The 26,381-nt window shown below is 35.6% G+C and overlaps 1 pseudogene across 1 annotated transcript in view; it reads left to right on the top strand.

Moving 5' to 3' along the window:
* Positions 1-26,381, top strand: part of LOC308264029 (zinc finger protein ZPR1-like) — a 96,657-nt pseudogene that overhangs the window by 12,556 nt on the left and 57,720 nt on the right. The gene's annotated exons all lie outside the window — the stretch shown is intronic.

Below are 26,381 nucleotides of genomic sequence, written 5' to 3' on the forward strand. Positions count from 1 at the left end.
ATAAGTAAATTTTACTATGTCATTGACAATGTCTGTTGTAAGCTTCTTGAAGGCAAGAGAAGTGTCTTTCTCTATTTACTCAGCATACCATATCAAATATGCATATAATACAAAGCAAAGAATATTGATCTTACATAAAAATAAATTTTACAAAGAGTGCTTTCTTTTGTACTATAACATGTCCTGACCCTAGACAATTGTCCATTTCTAAACCTGAGAAAAATGCTTCTAAATGTGTAGGTTAAACAACATATAGGCTTCTTTCATGCTTATTCTTCCTTAAAATTAACTCAGATAAGAATAGCATCAGTTAAAAGCACTTTACAGATTCAGAAAACCAACAAAATTTTTTTGTTTATGCAACAGAGTTTAAAATTTAAAGGGCCAAGTAGTTGAGAGCATGGGTGACATTTTTTCACCAAAAGTAGCCTATTTAACATAATTGTGAACATTGAATAGGTTTATATTGAACTACACTTTAAAATTATTTATTCTATTTTAAGGTGTGTGTTTCCTTCTCACATGCCCTGACATCCAAAATGATAGTTATTTCAGCAATCCAAATTGTGGCTACTATACTGTAACCATTAATTAAAATTCACAAACAAGTTTGAAAAGAAACTTTTTTCTTGTTTTTCTTCACAACATATGCAAAGAGAAAAATGTATTGTGTACTGTGTGGTATTTATAAATAGATTGGTTGGAAATAAGTAAGTCTATATTAGAAAATAAACTGATAAATGTGTCGTTAACTAATTGGTCAATGAATCAATTTATCATTACAATCAAGTTTTAAAAATAGGATATAAAACTAAGGAAGTCCAAAGGAGAAAATACATTTCATTTTTCTTTTTCTTTTTTTTATTCTTCCTTTTTTTTTTTTTTTTTGGTAGTACTGGGGATGGAATCAGCAGCATTCTACCTCTAAACTACACCTCCTCAGCTATTTTTTTATTATTTATTTTGAAATAGGGTCTCAATGAGTTGCAAAGGGCCTCACTAAGTAGCTGAGGCTGGATGAGAATCTGTAAATCCTACTAGTTCAGCCTCCCAATTATTGGGATTACATGCATTCACCACCATGCCCAGCAACATTTCATTTTTCTTTAGTGAAATACAAACTCCTTAGACCAAAAATTCCAAAAAGATTAGAGCAGTAAATTTGCCTTTTTATACTTATTTACTTATTTTTTATTTTACTTACTGGCATGATTTTTTTATTGTTTTTGGGATTGTGTGTTTAGTGAATAAATTAATCAATCAAAGTGTTACAGCCAGGCATGGTGGTGCATGCTTATAATCCTCACACTTGGGAGGTTGAGACAGGAGGATTGCACAGGTTCGAAGCCAGCCTCAGCTACTTAGTGAAGCTCTCTGCAACTTAGTGAGACTGTTTCAAATAAAAAATATAAAATAGGTCTAGGAGTATAGCCCAGAGGTAGAAAGCCCTTGGGTTCCACACCAAGTACCACCAAAAAAAAAAAAAAGTGTTACATTAGGTTAATCATGTTACTTTAGAAATATCAGGTTAGTCTTTGTTACTGCATACATTAAATAAAAGAGATTTCAGTTAAATATCTGAATATATTGGAAGCTCTCAGAAATGAACCCCAGGATATCAAGAAGATAACATGAGAAGAAAAGGTAGTTGTCTCTGGTATTTGTAGGCAATGTGCACAGTTAAAGGATTATGCTGGGTTATGAGAAAATTGTATATAAGGAAAAACTTGAAGATAATGAAATGTTATATAATGTTGCATTAAAGTAGATAATAGGACAAAAAGTTTTATTTACTCAGTAATTTTTACTCAAGTTCATTTTTATTTAGAATTTTATATAGGTTTTAGTTCTATTAAATTTGAATGCCAGAGATCTTCTGCTTTCATGAAACATGAAAATCTAAAGATAAATAATAAATAAATAAGATGAATTATAACATACAGAAACAACATAAAATATTTATTTAAATTTTATACAATTATAGAAACATGAAACCAACTAAAACCATCATTCTTAAGACTGGGCTATATTATTCTTAAAAAAAAAACATGTTAGAAGTGTTGTTAATAAATGACTGTATTTTCCAGACTCACTGTGGGTACAGCTGGTTAACTGCTTTAGCTGAAATAAAATAAAAGTGAACAACAACAAACACTGCAGCAGAATGGGAGTCCTTTAGTCTGTTAAAGAAGTACAAGTCAGTAATCACTTGGGCATGTGAAGAAAGTACTCTATGTCTTGCAACTCTCATCCTTTTGCCATTAAAAAAATACCCTTTGAAAGCAAAGGCTGTATTTCTAAATGTGCTAAAATCTTTCAGATACTAATTGTGAAATGAAGAAGTTATAATAATCATTCTTCAAATTATAGCATCACAAATTCTAGCTGAGGAAAAATAAACATTCTTATAATGGAAACTCCTTGGAGTTCCAGAGCTGTAGTCTTATTAGTATACTGTAAACTTCAAATATTTATTAAAATGTATTTATAATTATAAAGTATATGAAATTGTGAAGTTAAGAGACAAAGACATGGATTCAAAATTCTTTCTGCAATATATTACCTGTGTGACTGTAAATTTTAAACCAGAGCTTTCTAAATTCATAGTAGAAACAATTATAGAACTTGTATTTTAGAACTATTTGGAACACTAAATTATATAATATAAAGCATCCAGCACACACCAATACACAAAAAAACTATTAAAAACAAAACATCAAAATTTTCTAAAGTGAATCAAAACTATGGCTAGACAAATAAAATGTGTAGCCATATTATATTTTTATATTGTTTTCACATAAATAATACAGATATTTTTGTATTTTGTATATATGATGTTTATAACTATATTCAAATTTTAGTATTTCAACATTTATTCTTTTTTTGTTGCTTCTGGAGGTCAAACCCAGGGCCTTACTCATGCTGAGCATCCTGTTTACCACTAAGCAATCCTCCAGCCCCATATAACATTTCAATCTTATGCTTAAAGTATATGTCTAAAACTATAGTAAATATTTCATTCCCTTGAAATCACTATTAACACCAAGTCTGTTAGATTAACCATTTTGATCTCATGAGAAAATCTCCTGTGCCTCTTACTTATAGAAACATTCCAGAAACAGAGATTATGAAAGAAACTCAGTGTATTTTACCAGTGGGGCTGTCTTTAGACTGCTCTTACTTTGTCAATATTTTTTTTGCAAATACTTTTTAAATTTGTCTTGAGGACTTGCAGGAAGATGGCAGCTGAGGAAAGTAGCATTATTCCAGCTCTGCTGACACCCAATCTACACTGCCTAAAAACAGCATTATAGGCAGGCATGGTGGCACATGCTGGTAATCACAGTACTCAGGAGGCTGAGACAGGAGGATCACGATTTTTAGACAGTCTCAGCTATTTAGTGAGGCCCTTTGCAACTCAATGAGACCCTGTTTCAAAATAAAGAATACAAAACCAGGCCTGGGGTATAGCTCAGAGGTATAATGCCCCTGTGTCCCATCCCCAGTTATACACACATACACACACATACACACACACACACACACACACACACAGCATTCTACAAAGCCAGAAAATACTATGAATAGAGGAATAAAATGATAGGTACAAGGCTGCAGGGGGAAAAAAAAATGGTTAGAAGACCAATCAGAGAGCAGAAAAGAAACCTGCCTGCCTTGCAGACACTGGAACCACAGTGGTGCTATCTTACCTCAGTGCACCTGACCAAAGACAACCAGGAAAACCTGAAGTGAGCAAACACAGACCCTAGGGAGTTGTAAGCCATCAGTTTTTCCTGTACAAATATTGGCTACAACTTCCAGCAGTGGCTGCTAGGCTCACTACACACTCCAGAGATCCAGAGCAGTGCTCAACACCAGAGAATAAACCATCCTGCCTTTTGGACATGTGTGCCACAACAGCACCATCTTGCCTCACTGTACCCAATTCCAAAGATGAACAGGTAAACAACCAAGGAGCTTAAGTAAGCAGCTACAGATCATCAGTATTGTAAGCCATCAGTTCCTCCTATGCAAACTTCTGCTACAACTTCCAGAAGTGTTGGCCAAGGTCACCATGCCCTCCAGAGGTTCAGACCAAGGCTCAACAAGACCTTAAGTGAAGCCATAGTCCCCATAGTAGAACTCCCAGCCAGCACAGCACGGCAAACCCAGAGACTCATGCAGCCGTGATAAACTTTCTGGGACACTTGGCTATTCAAACTGGAGAAGGTTGGGGTAGAGTCTGCTATTGAACATAGCACAGGCTCAGACAGACTCTGGCTCTGCATCAGTGGAAAGTGTGGGGGGAGACCTATGCTTAACACTAGACCCTACTAGTAAGATCTCCAGGATCACCACAGACAACTCAATCATGATGAATGGGGAGAGGTCAGACCATACCAGCCCTAGCTGTGAAAAAGAGACTCTAATATTGAGTTTGGTCTCGGAGGCATCTGCCACCTATGGAGGCAGGGAGAGATCTAGATTCCACATCTATGGGAAGCATAGACAGTTACCTGAGCTTAGCACTAGATCCAGCCCCATCAATACCAGCCATCTGCATAGACTGAGAAAGATTCAGAGAACTGGGCTTGCAGCAGGAATGGTGAAGGTGGCACTCAGTGTCTACACAGAGAAAGACTGCAGAGGCCCAGTTTGCTGAGTATTTGTATATTTGTAGAGTTGCATTAAGTTGTTGTTTTGTTTTGTTTATTTTGTTCTTTGTGTGTGTGTGTGTGTGTGTGTGTTTGCCTGTTCTTTTACACTCTCCCCAAACCATCTCACAAGCTTCTTCCATTATACATCCCTACTCTCTTCTCTCCATCTTTTATATTCTTTTCTCTCTCTTTTCTCTTTGTTGTCTCTTTTCTCTTTGTTGATATGAAGTAGATTTAACAAATAAATCTACTTCATATCACTGTATTAAAACCCTGCATTTGTTACTAGAATACGACTACATATTCACTATCTCTAATTTCTACTCTATACTACTTTACCAAACTCATAATTTTATTCTATTTGATCCTATCTATGGCTTTAGCTTATTCTTGCATTCACTCATCACTCAATCTTCACTATACAATACAACACAACTTGCCCTTGGAGATAACAGCTGACATATAGAGACTGAGAAAAACCCATCAAAAGCAACAGATACAAACTTCTGAAATCATGCGAAAGAGGAATAACAAGGAAGCAATGAGCTTCCACAACAACACAAGAACAGAACCTGACAACACAGAATTGCAGGAATCTCCAGAAGGTCAAATCAGGAATGTAACTATAGAGATAATACAGGACTTCTGAAAAGAATTTAGAGAGAGTCTGAAGGAAATAAAGGATGCAATCATTGAAATGAAGGCATCAATTCAAACTATAAACAATCAATTAGACCATATGGAGGAATAGAATCTCGCTCCTAGAAGATGATCAGTTAAAAAATGAACACATAGTATATAACTTAGAAAAAACAATTTGGCAACAGGAATTGGACATTGAAGAAATATGGGCCCATTTTAAGAAAGCTAACCAAAGAATAATTGGCGTAGAGGAGGGAAAAGAAGGTGAAAACAAAGGGATTAACAATCTCTTCAACAAAGTAATGGCAGAAAATTTTCCAAACATAGAGCAAGAGGTCAATACACAGGTACAGAAAACTTATACAACCGCTTTTACACAAGATCATATAAAAAGAACACCACACCACATAATAGTCAAACTTACCAATGTAGTAGCCAAAGAGAGGATCTTAAAGGCAACAAAAACAAAAGACCAAGTGACATTCAGAGGCAAACCAATTAGAATCACTCCAGACTTCCCAAACCAAGTCATGAAAGCCAGAAGAGCCCAGAGTAGCATATTTCGAACTATGAAAAAAACATCTTAAATCCAAAAATTTTGTACCCAGCAAAACTATTTCTCAAATTAGATGGAGATATAAAAATATTCCATGACAAACAGAAACTGAAGGAATTTCTGTCTTTCAAACCAGCACAAGAGAACATACTAAAAGAGATTAACTGCAAAGAAAAATAAGTAATACACATCGGAACTAGAGAAACAAGAATTTTCATCTATCAGTTAATTAAGCAAAAAAGAACAAACACTACCTCAAACAGAAATTATATCTCAATATGTTACCTGCTACAACATCTCATGCAGACCTTGAGAAAGCTCAGTCAGGGGACTCGCTAGGGCGTAAATCCCTCATGAAGTATGTCTAGCATTTCCTTCTTCAAAAATTATTTTAGGATCATTTGGATTAATATGTATAATTGGAATTTTATGTATAAGCATTATAACTAACATTGATGGGCAGCAGCTTGTGAGAGACTCAGGCAGCAAAGATTTTTTTTCCCAAGGATAAAGTTTGGGCCAAATATATAAGATTAAGTTCAAGCTGGCCTTGTGATGAGACAAAGCATACTTTCTATGATTATTTAAATGTCTGGCACTCTGCCATGAAGTCTGTTAAAGACTTTTTTTTGTTGTCCTTGAAGTTCCTGTTTGCATGACTATAAAGATTGTAACAAATCCTGAAAGGTAGTAGTAAGTACATAGTAAGAAGAGAAGTAAGAGAGAAGCTGGAGAAGCTTCCATCAGAATAAAGTTCGAGAAGCTGCCATCTGGTCTCGTGTTTCAGTGTCTTTCTCATGACCTTGACTCTCCTCTCACCAACACACGAACCTTGACTCTTGCTAGGGCTGGACCCCGGCAGTTACCAATTAAAAATAATCTCTCAATAATCACACTGAGCATAAATGGCCTCAACTCCTCAATAAAAAAGACATAAAGTGGCAAAATGGATTAAAAAACAGAATCCATCTATATGCTGCCTGCAAGAAACACACCTTACAAGTGAAGATAGTAACAAATGTAAGGTTAAGGGCTGGAGCAAGGTAATCCATGTCAACAGAAATCAAAGACAAGCAGGAGTAGCAAATATGCTATCAGACAAGTTAGACTTCAATTGCAAGCTTATTAAAAGAGACAAATCAGGTAATTATTTCATGGTAAAAGAAACAATAGAGCAAGATGAGATAATGATAGTGAATATTTATGCACCAAATATAGGTGCAGCTACTTTTATAAAACAAACTCTTTATGACATTAAGTCACACAGAAATCCCAATACAAAAATACTTGGAGACTTCAACACCCCTCTTATATCATTAGACTGATCTTTTGGACAAAAGGTCAGTAAAGATGCCTCAGACTTAAAGAACACTATTAACCAAATGGACCTATTAGACATATATAAATATCCCACCCAACTACAATAGAGTTTTCATTTTTCTCAGCTGCTCATGAAAGCTTCTCCAAAATAGATAAGGCCACAGAGTGAGCACCAACAAATTCAAAAAATGGGACATACTTCCCTGTGTCTTTTTAGACTGTAAAGAAATGAAACTAGAAATCAACTATAAGAAGACACAGATAAACCACATAAACATGAGGAGACTGACCACCACACTGCTGAATGAAGAATGGGTCATAGAAGAAGTAAGGGGTGGAATCAAGAAATTTCAAGAAACAAATGAAAATAGAAATGCAACATATCAAAACCTCTGACACTTTGAAGGTAGTATTAAGAGGAAAATTCATAACACTGAGTGCTCACATAATAACAGAAAATCACCAAATAAATGACCTAATGACACACCTTTGAAAAGCAGGAAGTCCTTCTTTGGTCTTGTGCATTTAATTAAGTAAAGAGCAAATGCATGGATATGGAAAATAAAGTCTCCTTTAGAATTATAATTCTAATAGGAGTTATGGACAAGAAGACAACTATAATGGAAAAATTTACTGGTCAAATTCATGGTGGTCTACAACCCAGACTGTAGGTATAGAGAGTAGGTAGTGAGTTAATGTTACCTAAAGAATGTAAAAATGACTATTCAAGCAAAGACATGAAGGATGACCTCACTGAGGATAAAGAGGGTTTAACCAACACTTAACATTTATTTATTTATTTATTTATTTATTTATTTATTTATTTGTGGTACTGGGGTTCCTGGAAACCCTTCTACCTCCAGGGTACATTCCCAGACCTATTTTATATATATTTTTTGAAACAGAGTCTCTTAAGCCAGCGAGGCTGGCTTTGAACCAGTGTGATCCTCCTGTCTCCACCTCCCAAGCATGGGGATTACAAGCGTGCGCCACCACGCCTGGCAACACTTAACATTTAAACTAACAGAAGTAATAACATTTAAACTAACAGAAGTAATGAAAATATGAGCAGGTTAGGTATGACTGGAATGAAGGGAACGCACATATATGGAAAAGAAAAGGCTGGTAGAGTGAACTGAGCTCTGGTTCTCCATCCACAGCTGCTGTAATAAAAGCTCCTTGCCCCACATTTTAGGTACCAGACATGGATGGCAATTTTCTAATTCTCAATGATTTTCAATTTTTTGAATTATACACTTTGGCCACAGTTACACAACTCTATTTGGTATAATCTACTAATCCATTGGTCCATCTATCTCTCTATATATATATCCATCTATCTATCTTTTGTGGATTGAATTGTGTCGCCAAAATTCTTAGGTTGAAGCCCTAGTCCCCAGTGCTGAGGATTTAGGTATTGGGTACACAATGAGGAAACTAGACTTACATCTCAGGATGTAAGAATTAAGAAAACAAAATCCAGGCTCCCTCCCCTTAAGAAGGAAGGTGGCCCCATGTTGTTCTTCAGACCTAAACATGAACAATTAAATATGGAGGAGTAGAGCCTATGTGTCAGGAACCAAAGATCTATGTCACCCACCTTAGAATCATGGACTATTTAGAATAGAGAATAAAATTGCAAAACAGTCTCATGACTTCAGAGAATAAAAGGCCATAGATGAATAAAATCAAGAAAAACAAAATGAAAAGCATGAACTTTCTTCATTGGTTAATGTCTATACAAAGGGGCTTCTAATATATATAAGCCCTATACTCAGCATTATTATCATCTACCCTCTGAGGAACCTTCCCCGGTGTGGGAGCTTTAATCCTGCTTCTCTTTGGAGGATCCAGTGGATTTGGGGGAAAGGCATTGTGTAATTGACAGTGTGTGGCCCAGACTAGACTGGAACAGTGCCAGAAGGCCCTGCTGGACTTTGGAGTTGGCCAAGGTCCCTAAGGTTGGTTTGCTTCTCTGCTTGCTTGCTTCTTCAAAAGAAAATTTTTACTTTCACTTTCCTGGTGTCTGTGGATTTCATTTTTTCACTCTAAAAGAAAAGAACCCAATAAGAAACTCAGTATAAGCACCTCACAATGCAGCTGTACCTTTAAAGAGTTGATTAAGTTACATTGAGACCTTAAGGTATAAATGGCATCATTCAATCTGATTGTATTCCTATAAGAAGAGATTAGGCCACATACACATCAGGATGTGCATGTACAGAGGAAAGATCATGTTAGGACACACCGAGAAGATAGCCATCTATGAGGGAAGGAGAGAAGTCTCAGAAGAAACCAAGCCTGCCAACATCTTGATCTTGCACTTTCAGAATCAAGAACTATGAGAAAATAAACTTAAGTACTTTAATCCACCCAGGCTAGAGTATTTTTTTGACATCCCTAGCAAACTGATACAATATATTTGCATGTATACATATGCATATATGTTTATATATATTTAACATATATTTTGTTCCCTACACTATTATGTGGACTAAGGATATAAAGAAAAGATGCATTATTTTAAATTCTGAGAATTCAAGAGGCAAAGGTGAGCTATACAGTACTAGTAAAAAAAATCACAAGATGAGTACATAAAATAAGGGAACTACAGGGAATTCAAGTAACACAAATAATGAGGAACTTTCTTGAAAGTAGTGATACTTCGACAAAATCTTAATTTAGCAACATGAAGCCTTGATTTAGCAGAAAAAATTGATTTGGCAAAATGAAAGGGCTAGTTCTTGGTAAAAAAAAATAGTCTTGGCGTTCATACATATCAAAGAGTGTAGGGGAGCATAAAAGACTTCATAACTTGCAATAGCATGATACTGCTGGCACAGGGGTGTGTGTGTGTGTGTGTGTGTGCGTGTGTGTGTGTGTGTGTCTGTGCGTGCGCGTGGGCATGTGCTTGGAGTGGCAGGCAGGAGCCTCTTCAGTGAGCATGGAGCAAATTCTAATTACCCCCCCTTCTATCCAGGGCTTCACTTCCATGAAAATACTTTTTATTATTTTCAGTAAAAGAATTGTTTTCCTTTGTGAAAGGAAGCAAGTTAGCAATTAATTAATCTTATTTATCTCTGTTATTAATTTAATAGACCATGACTCTAACAGATCTTGGGCTCTATTTTTAATTTTAAAAGCATATTTTTAAATATAGCAATAAATGTGTGTGTGTGTGTGTGTGTGTGTGTGTGTGTGTGTGTGTGTGTGTGTGAGTGCTTTCGTTTTCTCCCCCACCTTCCCTTCCCTTAGTTTACTGGTCTTAAATGCTATGTCCATATATAAAGGTATCACTACAGATCTCACAAATATGTACAAGGAAGGGTTATACAGTAGGGCGGGATCTGAAGGAATATTCACCAAGCATTTTGTGCATGTATCTCTCTATTACTTTGAACTTTACTATGATGTATAATTACTATGCACCTTAATAAAAGTATATAAAATGTAATCATAAAATATGGTAATATTTTCTGGATTCAGGCTTTTGTCCTGACCATCAGGTTATGCTGAGTTTTTTTCCTCTCAGCTTTTAACTTATTTTAATCCAGTGTAAGTTAATGATTAATGCCTCCACCAGCTGTTACACACCATCAGTACACACAGTAGCAGAGAAACCCTCACTAGCCTTTATTCTTAACACTGTGGGATATTTACTTACCTTTCTTGCCATCCCTCGTGAATGTTTTATCTTTTGGATCAATTCCTCTATGCTAGGTTTTAGCTTTTACCCCTTGGTTTAATTGTCCTGAATGAAGGTGGGTTTTTAAATTAAATTTATTTTTAACTGTTACATAAAAGGTCAATTGTTTTTAAATTTTAGTATCAAAATCATCAGCAACTTACTGTGAGAAAAGTAGATTCTCTGTCAAATGTTGAAATTCTAACTATTGAAATGAGACTTTGTTTTAGTGACTGACTCATCTCTGGAATGTTTATTAATAATACTTAGCAACAGATATATATATATATATATATATATATATATATATATATATATATATATTCAGATCTTCTAATGTGAACACTGTGGTGGCATGGTAATTTTTTTCCTGTGATATTGACCCCATTCCTCATAATCAGAGTGGCAGGGCTCCATTTGCAGACTGACAAACATCTTTTCATTGGAATCTAATCCAATTACCTTTATTATTATCACTGGCATGGATGTCTGCCCTTTGTGCTCTCTAAGAACCATTCATTTCTCTCACCAATTGTGGTATTGAAATATTAGGTTCCTTTAGCCTCTCTGAATCGACCATCTGGTTCCCAAGACCCTTCAGATGCTCATCTCAAATTGTGAAGGGTTTGACCTCTATTAGTAGGTGTTGCTTGGTCCTACTTTCTGTGTTTCACTGATGACTCAGTACAGTTTCCACTTTTCTCTGATGATTTAGATTTGTGTCCCAGTTTCTGCTTGCATATATTTCTTCCAGTTTGGGCATGGACAATCTCAGATACCTACGTAACTTCTCATCTGCTTCTTCCATGTGAAGTTTTATATCCTGAGCCTCTCCAGCTCCTGATTATGCACTTCTAGAAGTGGAGTGATGGATGAACACAATAATATTTGGCTCAAATCACACACTTTAAATATTTAATATGGCCAAGAAGAGAGCCCTCATCCTTCACATAACTTAGTCTTGTGACTCCTTTTTTTGTGTTTTTGAGCCCCACTTCACTGGACCCGATTGTCTTAGTAGAACATCAGGCTTTATCTAGATGACCTCTTCAGGACGTCAGATTTGTACGAGAAGGAGGATGAATGGTGGAAATTGAAGTTATTCTCCCACAGTCTCATAATTGTTGACTTTGCCCCAGTTCACCTAGTCTTTTCACAGTGAGAGCCAGCTTTCTAACAGGGTACAGTCTATTAAACTCCTTACACATGGTCATAGTGCTGCAGTCATTTCTGTTCTGCTAGTGTCTGCATTTCCACCCTGTGTAGAGATTTTTCAGTGCAGGGTATCACCCTCTCTATTGGCAGCATCTTCTGCTGTTCCTAAAAATCTTAAAGACAGGAGTCTCTGGGGTACAATATTTTTGAACACTCCCAAATAAACTGCAGTTTTTCTAATCATTATGGTTTAATCAGTAGATGGGCCATATCTGTGACCTATCTTACTGTAGCAATTTGATGTATACCAGTAACAAATTGATGAGATCTATTTATCTCAATTTCTTTGGAGTCTGAGCTTTTAAGAAACCTCAATTTAGATACCAGATTCATGCTCTCATTCTCATTATTCAAATTCCACTCAAATTTCAAAATTTCTTTCCAGCTCTACTCTGTTTTTCTGTCTTTATTCCTAAATCTAATAATGTTATATCACTCTTCTATTCTTGCAAGTTATACTTACTAACAAGGATAATTTGATAGACTTTTCAGCTTTCTCCAGCAGGCTGTATCTTAGCTGAATTTCACTGGAAAGAGTACAAGTGACTATGTGTACTCCAGGATAACTTCATCAAGAATATCTTTCTAAATTGGGCACGGTGGCACAAGCTTATAGTTCCAGTACTTGGGAGGTTGAGATAGAAAGATTTCAGGTTTGAAACCAGCCTCAGCAACTTAATGAGGCTCTCAGAAACTTAGTGAAACCCTTTCCAAATAAAATATAAAATGTCTAGAAGTGAATACCAGAAGTAGAAAGCTTCTGGGTTCCATCCCCTGTAACACACACACACACACACACACACACACACACACACACACACACTACTTTCTTTCTCTTCTCTGCAAAAGACATTAAAGGTTTGGGGCTGTTTTCATCTTTCCAGGTGTCAAAATTTACATATTTCTCATCTTATCTCAGTCCTATGAAATATCTACTCAAAAGCTAACAATATACCTTGAAGCATTTGCAGCTTTTGAAAATACACATACTCATATAATTTCTAAGCCTCTTCCTTTTGTTCTTCCCTGAGATCTCTTTCTCTAAAATCTTATGGATATATTACTAGTAAAACTCATAAGTCTTTCCCTTCCCTGTGTTTCGGGACTGCCACTCCCATCTCACTAGAGTCCCAGCCACAAATGACATGAGGCAGGAGCTATTGACTATTCTAAACAGGTATCCCTCCTGGCTGTGTCCCTTCCACAAAGTACTCAAATTCCAACTGACTCATAAGGATTGTCCTCTTCCTCATACTTTATAAAGGAACTGTAGTGAATTTACAATATTGCACACATCTGCATTTCCAGATGTAATCCTTGTTTCATATCTCAGGCTTTGAAAGTGCCTGGTTGAGCTTTTGAGTGGCTTCTAAAACTTCTTTCTCATTCTGAATGATGTTCCCAGTACTCCACAGACAGCACAAGTCAATTTGGACTTTCAATTATTCTGCTCCATGAATTAACCCTTTGGCAGCTCCTGACTATTGTAGTTTATTTAGTCCAATCTGCACTGTTTGTTTTGCTTACAGATAATCCTGGGGGTAAAGAAAATCAACCTGTAAAATAAAATCTCAAATATACTGGAGCTGTCTGCTTCCAAAGATATAAGAATACCTGGAGGCTCTTGTTAAATCTTATAGACTGTCCTCAAATTTCTACTAAGCTTGTGTGGATTCTAGCTTCTTCTCAGTGTTTTTAGATTCTACTGAATTTGTTGACTTAGCATTTATAATATCATTGGGCAGTGAGTATTGTCACCAATTATACTATCCTGACTTACATGTTTTTCAGCCCTTTTTCTTGATCACATAGAACACTCAGACAATATCATCAAGTAAGAAGCTTACTGAAATTTTGAGTAAACCACTCTTTGCCTGAATACTAAATTTATTATACAACTACACTCCCAGACCTTTTTTTTTATATTTTTATTTGGAAACAGATCTCTTAAGCCAGCAAGGCTGGCTTCGGACTTGCGTGACCCTCCTGTCTCCAGCTCCCAAGCATGGGGACTAACAAGCGTGCGTCACCACGCCTGGCCCACATATTCCAATTTCTAAAAGCTCTAACATCCATTGTTCAAATGCTCCGAGGAAAGAAGAAAACATCGTGGCAATTTTCACTGATATAAATTGTGTTACTATTAGAAGTGCTTAGGACTACAGATACTATTTGTTTAAAAAAAAAAAAACTGGACTGGACACTAACTTGTCTCCCCACCTTTCACCTTCCTTGATGATTTCTCCTTCCTTTTATATTTTTTCTTTTCTTTTCTACCTCTTTCTTTCTTCCTTTCTTTCTTTCTTTCTTTCTTCCTTTTTGCTTTCTTTTTTCTTTTTGTAGAGAGGAGGCATCTTTCTTCTTTTCTTCTTTGTCTCATTATAATCATGTTTCACTTAATGGCAGGAATATGTCCTAGGAAATGTGGCCTTGGGCAATTTTACATTGTGGGAATAAGACTAGAGATAGACAGATGGGGATGTATCTCAAAATTAGAAGGTTCCTGGGTTCAATCTCCAGTATAAAATCAAAAGAACCAAGTAAAAACAAGATGAAATAGGAAATCACTCAATATGGCCTTTTGACAAAAATAAGAGATGTAAATACAAGACATGAGGCTATTGTCAGCAATACTGCAAAACACTGTTTACAGTGAACTATATATTTTTTTCAAGTAAGTAGAAAGATTGCATACTAAAATAACTTTAAAAAGCATAGTATAGTAAAGATAAAAACCAACCCAGAGTAGTGGCACACACTTGTAATCCCAGCATTTGGGAGGCTGGGACCAGAGGATCACAAATTGTGGAGCCTCAGCTACTTAGTGAGGCCCTCTGCAACTTAGTGAGACCCTGTTTCAAAATTTAAAAAAAAGTACAAAATAGGGCAGGGGTGTAGCTTGGAAGTCAAATGCCCCTGGTTCTATTCCTAGACCTGATTATATATATATAACAAAAAAGATATAAATCAATAACATGATTGCTTGTTATCCAGTAGTATACACTGTATGTAGTTCTAGAAACTATACTTTTATATAGACTGCAATGCAGTAGCTTTACACCAGTATCATTATAAACGCACATTCAACACACATTCCTGTGGTGTAACAATGGTCACACTGTCACTAGGTGATGTGGGTTTTCAGCATACTACAAAACACTGTAATCTCACAGGACTGTCATCATATATGCAGCCCAATCATTGACCAAATTGTCACAATATGTTGCATGATTGTACTTCCCTCCATTTCTACAATCTCTGAATCTGACTTTCTTCCTCTCTCTTCCCTTCTTCATCCTTCTTTCTTTCTCATTTATCCTCTTTCTGCCTCTCCTTACTAAGTTTATATAAGGTAAAAAAAAAAAAAAGATTTACTTCTGGCCGGTTAATTACTATTATCTTTTTGAAGATAAGATATTCATCATATAAACACGTAAGTTGACAGTTCTGCTAGTAATGGTACAAATTTATATTATTATCCTCACATTTTTCGCAGATTATAATTTAAGTTGCTTCTTCCTTTGGATAGGATAAGACTGTTAAATCTCAAATGTTTCTAGCAAAAGTTGGGTTTGAGGTGGGAATAGCTTCTTGTCACCCTCATGAATTCCAGGATAAAACTGTCACATAAAGATTTCCACTCCTTAAGTGATCTGCTAGGTCAGAATCCTTCATCAAATTTGTCAATGTGAGTAGATCTTTACTACAGTTATCAGCTTAAATTCCAGCCCTTTCATCACCATTTAACATTTCTCTGGCATGATTTAAATGGATTTTGACGGTATTCCAATATCAGAGAGCATATTCTGCCAGTCTAAAACATGTTCAGTAGCTATAATCACAAAACATCTAAATTTATCCAATTTCATTTCTTGGATGATTTTTTCTCCTCATTGCACATGCCAAACTAACCCATTTTTCCTGCCTAGTGGCACAAACAGGCCCAGAAGTATCCAGCATGAAAATGTTGAGATTGATTCAACACTTTCAACTTTTTTCCCATTATTCTTGTAACCCTACACCCACAAAGTATTCAAGGTAATATTTCACTGAAATTTGTTTATTAGTTATAAAGAAAATACTTTAAAATATTATAGAAGTGAATAATGACCAGTTCCCACTCGCAGTCTTACATATGGAGAAATATGATGTAGATAAGGTAAAAGTTTTATCTCAAATCATAGTTCTAGGGTAGTCAAGCTGGCTGCATACATACCTGCAGGCTCCAATTAGTGAGTGCAATTTAGGATACTTTATATTATATCCTAATTGCTTTTAAGAAATAGATATGGACCATATGTTGGATATTTTAAATGCTTGTAGGTCACTTTTTAACTAAAACAAAGGCTTCTTTATAAATATATATTTTGATGCTATAAAGTCTATTCAACTGCCACATATTATAAGCAATTGTTATACATATCACTGATATATTAGACATATATCATTTTGAGGTTGTCCCAATATTAAGTTGAACATATGTCAATAAACTATATATTTTTTTGTGGTAGAGGGTTGGACTTAGCGACATTCTACCTGAAAGCTACACTCCAAGCCCTATTTTTTTTTTATTTTGCTTTTAAACAAGGTCCTGCTAGGTTGATGAGAATATCACTACTCTTTTATTTTCTTTAACCTGAAATCCTCCTTTCTCAGCTTCCCAAGTATAAGGATTACATTCCCAGCCAAAACATTATATTTTTTTAAATAAAAAGCTTCAAGTTAACATTATTTAACCTAATACTTTGATGGCATATTAAACAACTTTTAAAATGAAAATGCCAAAATCTGTGGCTTTTTTATTTCCCTGGTTTTAAAGTGGAGTTACAGCAGGAGTAGGTAGAGGCAAATATGAAATTTGACTAATTGGAAAGAAAAAGATAATCCATACAGAACATTTCTTATATAAATCTTCAAAAGGGCATTGCATATGAGAGAAAATATATGATCCTTCACTTTCTGTGACTGGCAAATTGCCATTGCCTTCTCTAGTTTCATCAATTTGCCTGCAAATGGCATAATTCTGTTCTTTAGAATGAAGTAAAATTATATCGTGTGTATATACTGTACATTTATAATCTTCATTCCTATATGCTGAGAACATCAGATATATGAAGAGAGACACAAGTATAATGTGGACATTGATTTTGGGAGAGGAGTGGGAAGGAATAAAAGGATACTTGATGAAGAAAACAGCTTGAAAAATACTACATTTATATATGAAATTATTAATACCAATCTTATTCACATATCCAGGGAGAGCAAGGGAGAGTGTGGTAGGAAGGATCTGAAGGGAAACACACCAAGTGCTGTGTGAATGTATGTTTTTATCACTGTGAACCTCATTATGATGTTAGTTACAATGCATCAATAAAAGTTAATTTTAAAAGGATATTACAGCCAATGGAGAATAGGAAAGAATAAAACATAAACATAGTAAATACTTCATAATACCTCTTTAATAGCTTCAGATTGACTTTAGTGTGAATATTTTTGCCTTATTCAATCCTCATGTATCCATAGCCTACTGACTCTAGTTCTTGTTACTATAGCATGTGGGAACTGGCTCCATAATCTTTAGTTACCAGGACTTTAAGATATCTAATAAACATTGCAACCAGGAAGCCAAGTACATAATTGCAGCCAGTTGGTGAAAGTCTTGTTGTGTATTACAGTGAATTTTGCTTTCATTTTGAACGGAGACTTTGGAACCTATTCTTCCTATGTAATGTCGCTTAGAGTTTTGGAGCCATTCATCTAAAATATATCATCTTAACCACGGTTTTTCTGTCTGCAGCCACAAACAGGGAACATAAGTCAATTAGAGGCAACGCTTCATGCTACTAAATATAAAATAATTGAAATTTTTACATGAGATATGACCACTTCATATTTATAAATTGTAACTTCCTCCATTATTATAAATTATATAGCAGAAGGATGATGTGAAGGGTGTGCGGGATGGAAAAACGAAAGCAGATTAAGGTTCTTAGATCTACCCCCAAACCTCCAATGCTATATGTTGTTTTTAATTTGGGTGAAAAAATGTTTCAAGTTATCCATTGTGGTTGAAATGTTTATATTACACTGATTGACTATTTATTGCCTGAATTTATACCAAAACCTTTTTGACGACTCTACTTTGGTTGGAACTTGGGTGGGATACTGAAATAGGGCTAAAATAATTTAATGTAGTGATATGACAATTGGAAATTATACATTGAAACACAATGAATAAACATTTTTAAGCTGATCATATAAATTAAATATAGGATGCTGAAAAACTGTACAATTTAGGAGAGAAAAAATGAAGAGTATATTTACAGTTAATGAAGGTACATTTAAAATACTATTTTCCTTCAGTTTTTGTAAGTAGCTGGAAATTATAATGGGTTAGGGACTTTATTAAAGGTTCAAAGTGAAAATCAGAGGACATACATTCCTGATTTTCAATCCAGTGTTCTTATACTATACACAAGAGTTGTAAAACGCTCAAGTCAAAATTTCTTTGAATTCACTGAAAGCACAGATAGACACTTGTTATTCATCATCTACACAGATGAATTAAGGTTAAAATAGGCATGCCTTGGTACTGGCACAATAACAGATATACTGACCAGTGGATTAGAATAGAAGATACAGAAACAAACCCACACATCTTTAGTCAATTAATCTTTGACAAAGGGGCCAAATACATACGCTGGAGAAAAGACAGCCTTTTCAACAAGTGGTGCTGGGAGAACTGGCTATCCATTTGTAAAAAGATGAATCTAAACCCCTATATCTCACCATGCACAGGAATCAACTCAAGATGGATCAAAGACTTAGAAATTAGACCTGAGACTGTGAAGTTAGTAGAGGAGAGCATAGGTTCAACACTACAACATATTGGCATAGGCAGTAACTTTCTCAACAAAACCTCCAAAGCTCAGGAAATTAAAGCAAGAATAAACAAGTGGGATAACATCAAACTAAAAAGTTTCTTCTCATCAAAGGAAACTATCAATAACCTAAAGAGGAAGCCGAGAGAATGGGAAAGGATCTTTACCAGCCACCATTCTGATAGGGGGCTAATATCCAGAATATACAAAGAGCTCAAAGACTCTACACTAGCAAAACAAACAACCCAATCAAGAAATGGGCAAATGAACTAAACAGACACTTCACAAAAGAAGAGATACAAAGAGCCAATAGATACATGAAAAGATATTCTTCTGCACTGGCCATCAGGGAGATGCAAATCAAAACTACACTGAGATTCCACCTAATCCCAGTCAGAGTGGCAAGCATAAAGAAATCAAACAACAACAAATGCTGGCAAGGATGTGGAAAAACAGGAACTCTTTTACACTGTTGGTGGGAATGCAAACTAGTTCAACCACTATGGAGATCTGTGTGGAGATTCCTAAGAAAGGTGGGAATAGATCCACCATATGATCCAGCTATACCACTTCTGGGTATCTTTCCAAAGGGGTTGAATTCAGAGAAATACAGCAACATATGCATACCTATGTTCATAGCAGCACAATTTGTAATAGCCAAAATATGGAACCAACCCAGATCACCATCAACAGATGAATGGATAGCAAAACTGTGGGAAATACACACAATGGAATTCTATTCAGCCATAAAGAAGAACAAAATTATATCATTTGCAAGAAGATGGAAAACCCTGGAGAACATTATGTTAAGTGAGATCAGCCAAGCACAGAAGGAGAAGATACATATGTTTCCTCTAATATGCCCAAACTAGGAAACACAGAGGATACCAGTGGGACTCCAGATAATGGAGGGGAAATACAAGCAAAGTTTGAATGGAAAGATAGGAGAGGAGGAAGGCTGATCTTGATTAATGAGGGTCTACATCTGAACATGTGTAAAATTATGAATAAGACATGTTTAACCTGGACAACCATTGGTGGGAGGGGGGAAGGGAAAATGGGGGTGGGGGGAGAGGGCACCAAATATAGTTTAAATGTATATTATTTATGTTCAACAAAAAAATTGTTAAAAGAAAAAAAATAATAAAAATAAAAATAAATAAATAAAATAAAATAGGCATGCTTGTAATTCTAGAGATTTCAGGAGGCCTAGGGAGAAGGATTGTAAATTTGAGGCCAGCCTAGGCAATATAGGAAAAGTTTTTCTCAATTTAATAAAAGGTTCTGAAATATAGCTTTATGGCAGAATGCTACTTAGTTGGATTCCCAACACCCCCCTACACACACACACACACACACACACACACACACACACACACACACAGATTAAAGCTGGAGATAACTGGTTTTTGCAGTGGAAAAACATGGGTGTTCTAATACATTTTTCATTGAAGGTCCCCAAACAGAATGCAATTGGAGAAATCTCAACTAATAAGTGACAATGTGTCAATAATAGGCATGATGTCAGGATTTATGATCCATAGAAATGAGGGCAATATACTTTTCTGTGGTGTGTTTGATAGCTTAAAGAATGTAACAGGGAACACATGATATTATACTAAGGGAGATTAGTCACTCTCAGAAAGTGAAAGGTCACATTTGGAGGCTAGAGAGAAATTGGAAGACAAAAAGGACTTCAGATAAATTAGGAGGGATACCAGTAGAGTGGTGGAAATGGATATAGAGGAAGGAGGTGGGAAGGTGAAAGAGATTTCAAATAATGCCAAATACATACATGACTTTATCAATACCAATCTCAATCATATGTATGGGGAGGGAAAGGGATGTGTCAAGTACTGTGTCCATGTATTTCTATCACTCTGAACCTCATTGTAATGTATAATTACAATGCCAATTAAAGTAAATTTTAAAAATAACATGTGATAGTTTGCTGCAGGGCTGAACGAGTACACAAAGACTTTCTTCTTCACTGGTGTCATAAAAACCAGTATGTTTTTTAAGGAAACAAATGACCAGTATGCAACAATGGTGGGAAGCTAGCTTAATAAGCAATTTCTCCACCTATCAATGACATAAGTTTTAGTTGGTAAGATTACTCCTAGCACTAATTTGACTTAAAATGTGGAATAAAATAAAAAAGCATATATTGCAGAGCTAGGAATAATACATTTGGAAGAGAGAGAGAGGAGAGAGGAGAGAGGAGAGAGAGAGAGAGAGAGAGAGAGAGAGAGAGAGAGAGAGAGAGAGGATTAATCCAGATATACAACTTTCAAGAAAGAATAGCAACAATAATGAGGTAAAATTTAAGATTATCTTTGTAAACAAGAAAGATATCATCCTAGTATGAAAGTAGCACTTTGAGTTGAAGTAATCTAAGTGAAAGCCTGTAATGTAAGTAAAGACATACCAAAATAGATGAAAAATATTATTTAAAAATAAATTATTTGTGTGGACACATGATGACTACAGGGATTTAAAATGTGACAGATAACAGAAATCTGAAGACTGATTTCCAAAAGATATTTAAATATTTATAAGGTCTATTGAGTGTATAATATGATAAGAATGAAGCTCTAATTTAGGTTGACCAGAGGTCTAAATCACCTACCTGCTAGACTGTATTTCTATCCAAACATGCTACAGTGAACAGAAAGTACCTGGTAATTCCACTAAAGGTATGTGCATACTTTTGCAGTAAAACACAAAAGAATTTAAAGTTAACCCTTTTCCAAGAAGCAAGTTAGTAGCATTATTTGAACTGTTTTCTTCAAGTCTCCTCCCCACTCTTTCTCCTAAGCCCCCTTCATTATTCCACTGGAAATTTTTTCCTTTATCAAAAGTCTCTTTTGTTACTCATTTACTCTCTAGCTTCCATCTATGAGAGAACACACAATAGCTTACTTTCTGAGATTGGAAAATCTCAACATAATATTTTCTAGTTTTATCATTTTCCTGCAAATTAAAGAACTTTGTTCTTTATTGCTGAGTGAAATTTCATTGTATGCACAGTTTTGTACATTATATATATATATATATATATATATATATATATATATATATAATCTGAAATTATCAATGGCAATCCAAATACATGTACAGGATAGGGAAAGTGAAGTGTGATCCAAAGTTAAACACATTGCTGTTTGCATGTATATCCCTATTATTCTGAACCTTATTATGGTGTATAATTACAATATACCAATAAAATATATTTTTAAAAAGAAGTGAGTTAGTGTATTTTCCTAATTTACATCTTAAAATATGTACAGAATTGTTAGAACAAATATGGCAAAACTGTCTTTTAAGAGATGCATTGGGTTTTGTTTTGGGGGGTTTTTTTGTTTGTTTGTTTTTTTGGTGGTACTGGGGGTGGAACCCAGAGACTTTCTACTTCTGGACTATACTTCAAGGTCTATTTTATATTTTATTTAAAAACAAGGTCTCACTAAGTTGCTGAGAGCCTTGCTAAGTAGCTGAGGCTGGCTTTGAACCTGTGCGATCCCCCTGTCTCAGCCTCCCAAGCGCGAGTATTACAAGCATGCGCCACCACACCTGGGCAGGTACACAGTTTTCACATCTAATGTCATGCAAATTTTGTTGAACTTTATGAAATATGAAAAGAACAATTTTCCAGTAAGGAGTATTTAGAAATTGATTTTTAAGTTACCATTAGATGTTTGCCAATAAGAACCATGAGTGGATTATGCAAAAACTCTGATAGCTACAATTGTTCCATAATCTCAGACTAGAATTACTGAAATTGGGTTCCACAAACACTTATCTTGGGTAATAGAATTTGAGGGTAGTAAGTAGCAGTGGAGGTTTTATGTGAATTTCCAAGTCTGCAAAATGCCAGGAATATGGAAAAAAAGATGACTTCTCAGAGCTTGAAAATGATTAAGATGTACTCTGGGAATCTCAAAGGGTTAATTATATGATTTGTATTTCCAAATAAAATCACACTATGACACTTTCTATTTAACAGAACGTTTGTTAAAATAATAGAGGAATTTATTTGAGAAAAAACAATTTTAGACCTTCTTAGGACAAAAATCACCTCTGACTAGGAAGTTTTTCCATGAATTGTTTTTACATGAAAAAGTTACTTTCCTCCCTCCCTCCCTCCCTCCCTCCCTTCCTTCCTTCCTTCCTTCCTTCCTTCCTTCCTTCCTTCCTTCCTTCCTTCTTTCCTTCCTTCCTTCTTACACTAGGGATTGAACCCAGGGGCATTCTGCCTCTGTGGTTTACCCCAGCCCTATTGTTTTTTATTGCTGTTTTGAAACAAAGTCTTGCTAAGTTGCTAAGGGTCCCGCTAAATTGCCATGTTTCCCTCTGAAGGCTGTGCTTGCCTCTAAGGTTATAAAGAACAACCTGCTTCTTGCCTCACTTAGCTTCTGGCGACATCTAACAATCCTTAGTGTGCCCTGTTCTATAGTGCTATTCTTTCAATTTCTAATTACATGTTCACTTGACCTCAGTGCGTGTGTGTGTGTGTGTGTGTGTGTGTGTGTGTGTGTGAGTGTGTGTGTGTGTGTTGTGTGTGTTCATATAATATTTTATGTGCTTGTCTATTTCTGAATTTTTCTTTTCTTATAAGGACACCAGTAATATGGAACTTAAAACTCAGTCTACTCTAGTATGACCCTATGTTGAATCTATTTTCAAATTAGATCACATTCACAAATCTCAGGCAGACATGAATTGGGAGGATTCTCATTTCAATATAAGTTTGACCAAAAGTGTCAATGAAAAAGCAGAAAATTAGCAGGAATAATTTGGGTCAATATAATGATGTTTCTTAAAATCACTGTATCCAAGCTGGACATGGTGGTGCACACTTGTAATCCCAGCATTTGGGAGGCTGAAAAAGGAGGATAGCAGTTTGTGGACAGGTTCAGCTACTTATTGAGGCCCTTTGCAACTCAGTGAGACCCTGTTTTAAAATAAAGAATAAAAAACAGGGCTGGAGATGTAGCTCAGAAGTATAATGTCCCTGGGTTTCATTCTCACTGTCACAAAAATAGAAAAAAAAATCACTTTATCCACAGTTTGACTTACAACTTGTTTATATTTAAAATTCCACTATAGTTCTAGAATTGAAGCTTTATGACAGTAACAATATTTTTTTCTTTCACAAACAAAAATTCAGACATATTATTGAAGATGGTAATGGAGTAAGATCCAAAGGTGAGCTTGTCTCTAATTTGTCTCAGGGAGCTCTGAGTTCAGCACCATCCTACATCCCAAACTACCTTCATGGAAGGTGGGAACTAAAGAGAGAAACTCAAGAATTACTACATGGACACTTTTTTTTTTTTTGATAGTACTGGGGATGGAACCCTTCTCCAGGCTACACTCCCAGACCTATTTTAATATTTTAATTTGGAAACAGGGTCTCTTAAGCCAATGAGGCTGGTTTCAAACCTGCGCTATGCTCTTGTTTCTACCCGCAAGCACAGGGATTATAAGCGTGGGTCACCATGCCTGGCCTACATGGACACTTTTAAACACCAAGGCTGAAAAAGAAAAAAGAAGCATTCCATCCATTTCCCTGCAAATGACATAATTGTGTTTTTTTCTATGGCTGTGTAAAATTCCATTGTGTACATATCCCATAGTTTTGTAATCCATTCATTTGTATATGGATATCTTTCTTGGCTGTTTACATAGTTTGGCAATGGTGAATTGTGCAATGCTGAACACAGATAACCATGCATTAGTTTGATAGTTTGGTTTCCATTCTTTGGGGTAGATACCGAGAAGTGGTATTGCTGGATCATAGGGTAAGTTCATTCCCATTCTTCTGAGGATCCTTCATACCGTTTTCCAAAGTGGTTGCACTAATTTGCAATCCCACCAATAATGTATTAGAGTTCCCACTTCTCCACATTCTTAAAAGAATTTATTGTTGTTTGTGTTTTAAATGATTGCCATTCTAGCTGGAATTAGGTGGAATCTCAGGGTAGTTTTGATTTGCATCTCTCTGATTGCTAATGATGTTGAGCATTTTTCATTAATTTATTGGCCATTTGAATTTCTTCCTTTGTGAAGTGTCTATTTAGTTCACTTGCCCATTTTTCATTGGGTTATTTGTTTTCTTAGTGCTGAGTTTCTTGAGTTCTCTATATAGTCTAGATATTACTCCTCTATCAGAGAAGTTGGCAAAAATCTCTCATTCCATTGGCTCTCGGTTGATATTCTTGATAGTTTCCTTTGCTGTATAGAAGCTCTTCAGTTTAATGCAATCCCACATATTGATTTGCCTTTTAGTTTCTTGTGCCTTAGGGGTCTTGTTGAGAAAGTTTTTATCTGTGCCTACTCATTGCAGTATTTGACCTCTGCCCTCTTCAAGGAGCCTCAAGGTCTCTGGTCTAATTTACAAGTCTTTGATCCATCTTGAATTGAGTCTTGTGCAAGGTGAAAAAGTGAGATTTATTTCCATTTTTCTGCATGTGGTTAACCAGTTTTGCCAATACCATTTGTTGAACAAGCTATTTTTTTCCAGTGGATGTTTTTGGCCCCTTTGTCAAAAATTAATTGGCTATGTACGGATTTTTTTCTAAGTCCCTTATTTTGCTCCATTCATCTATGTATCTGTTTCTGTGCCAGTACCATGCTATTTTTACTACTATATCTTTGTGGTATAGTTTGAAGTCAGGTATTGTAGTTCCTCCTGCATGGGTTTTGTTGCTGAGAACTACTTTGGCTATTCTGGAGGGGGCAGGTTTGTTCCAAACAAACTTATGGAATGATTTTTCTGTCTCTGTGAGGAGTGATCTTGGTAATTTAATTGAATTGAATCTATAGATAACATTTGGAAGTATGGTCATTTTGATGATAGTCTGCCTATCCATGAACATGGAAGGTCTTTCCATCTTCTAAGGTCTCCTTTGATTTCTTTTCTCAGTGTGTTGTAATTTTCTTTGTAGAAGTCTTTTACCTCCTTGGTTAAGTTTATTTCTAAGTATTTTTTTGTGGGAAATCCTGAGTGGAAGTGTTTTCTGGATTTTTTTCCAGTGGATTTATGGTTGGCATACAGAAAAGCTTCCAAATTTTTAAGATTGATTTTGTATCCAGACACTGCTGAATTTGTTGATTAGTTCTATAAGACTTTTGGTTGAGTTTTAGGTCTTTTAAGTATAGTATCATGTCATCTGCAAATAGTGAAAGTTTGAGGTTTTTTTCTATTTGTATACCTTTGATTTACCTTTCTTGCCTTACTGCTCTGGCTAGAGTCTCAAGTATTATATTGAAGAGAAGTGCTCAAGACTTGGACCCAAACTGGTGTTGATACAGACAAAATAAGTAGCAAAAGCATAAGAAGTATCCATCATGGGAAAGAGGAAGAGCACTGCCCTGTGTAGTGCTGGAGCTCAACACAGCTTGCCCACCCCTCCCTCAAG

Source organism: Muscardinus avellanarius, assembly GCF_963383645.1.
Source record: "Muscardinus avellanarius genome assembly, chromosome: 6".
Classification (NCBI taxonomy): domain Eukaryota; kingdom Metazoa; phylum Chordata; class Mammalia; order Rodentia; family Gliridae; genus Muscardinus; species Muscardinus avellanarius.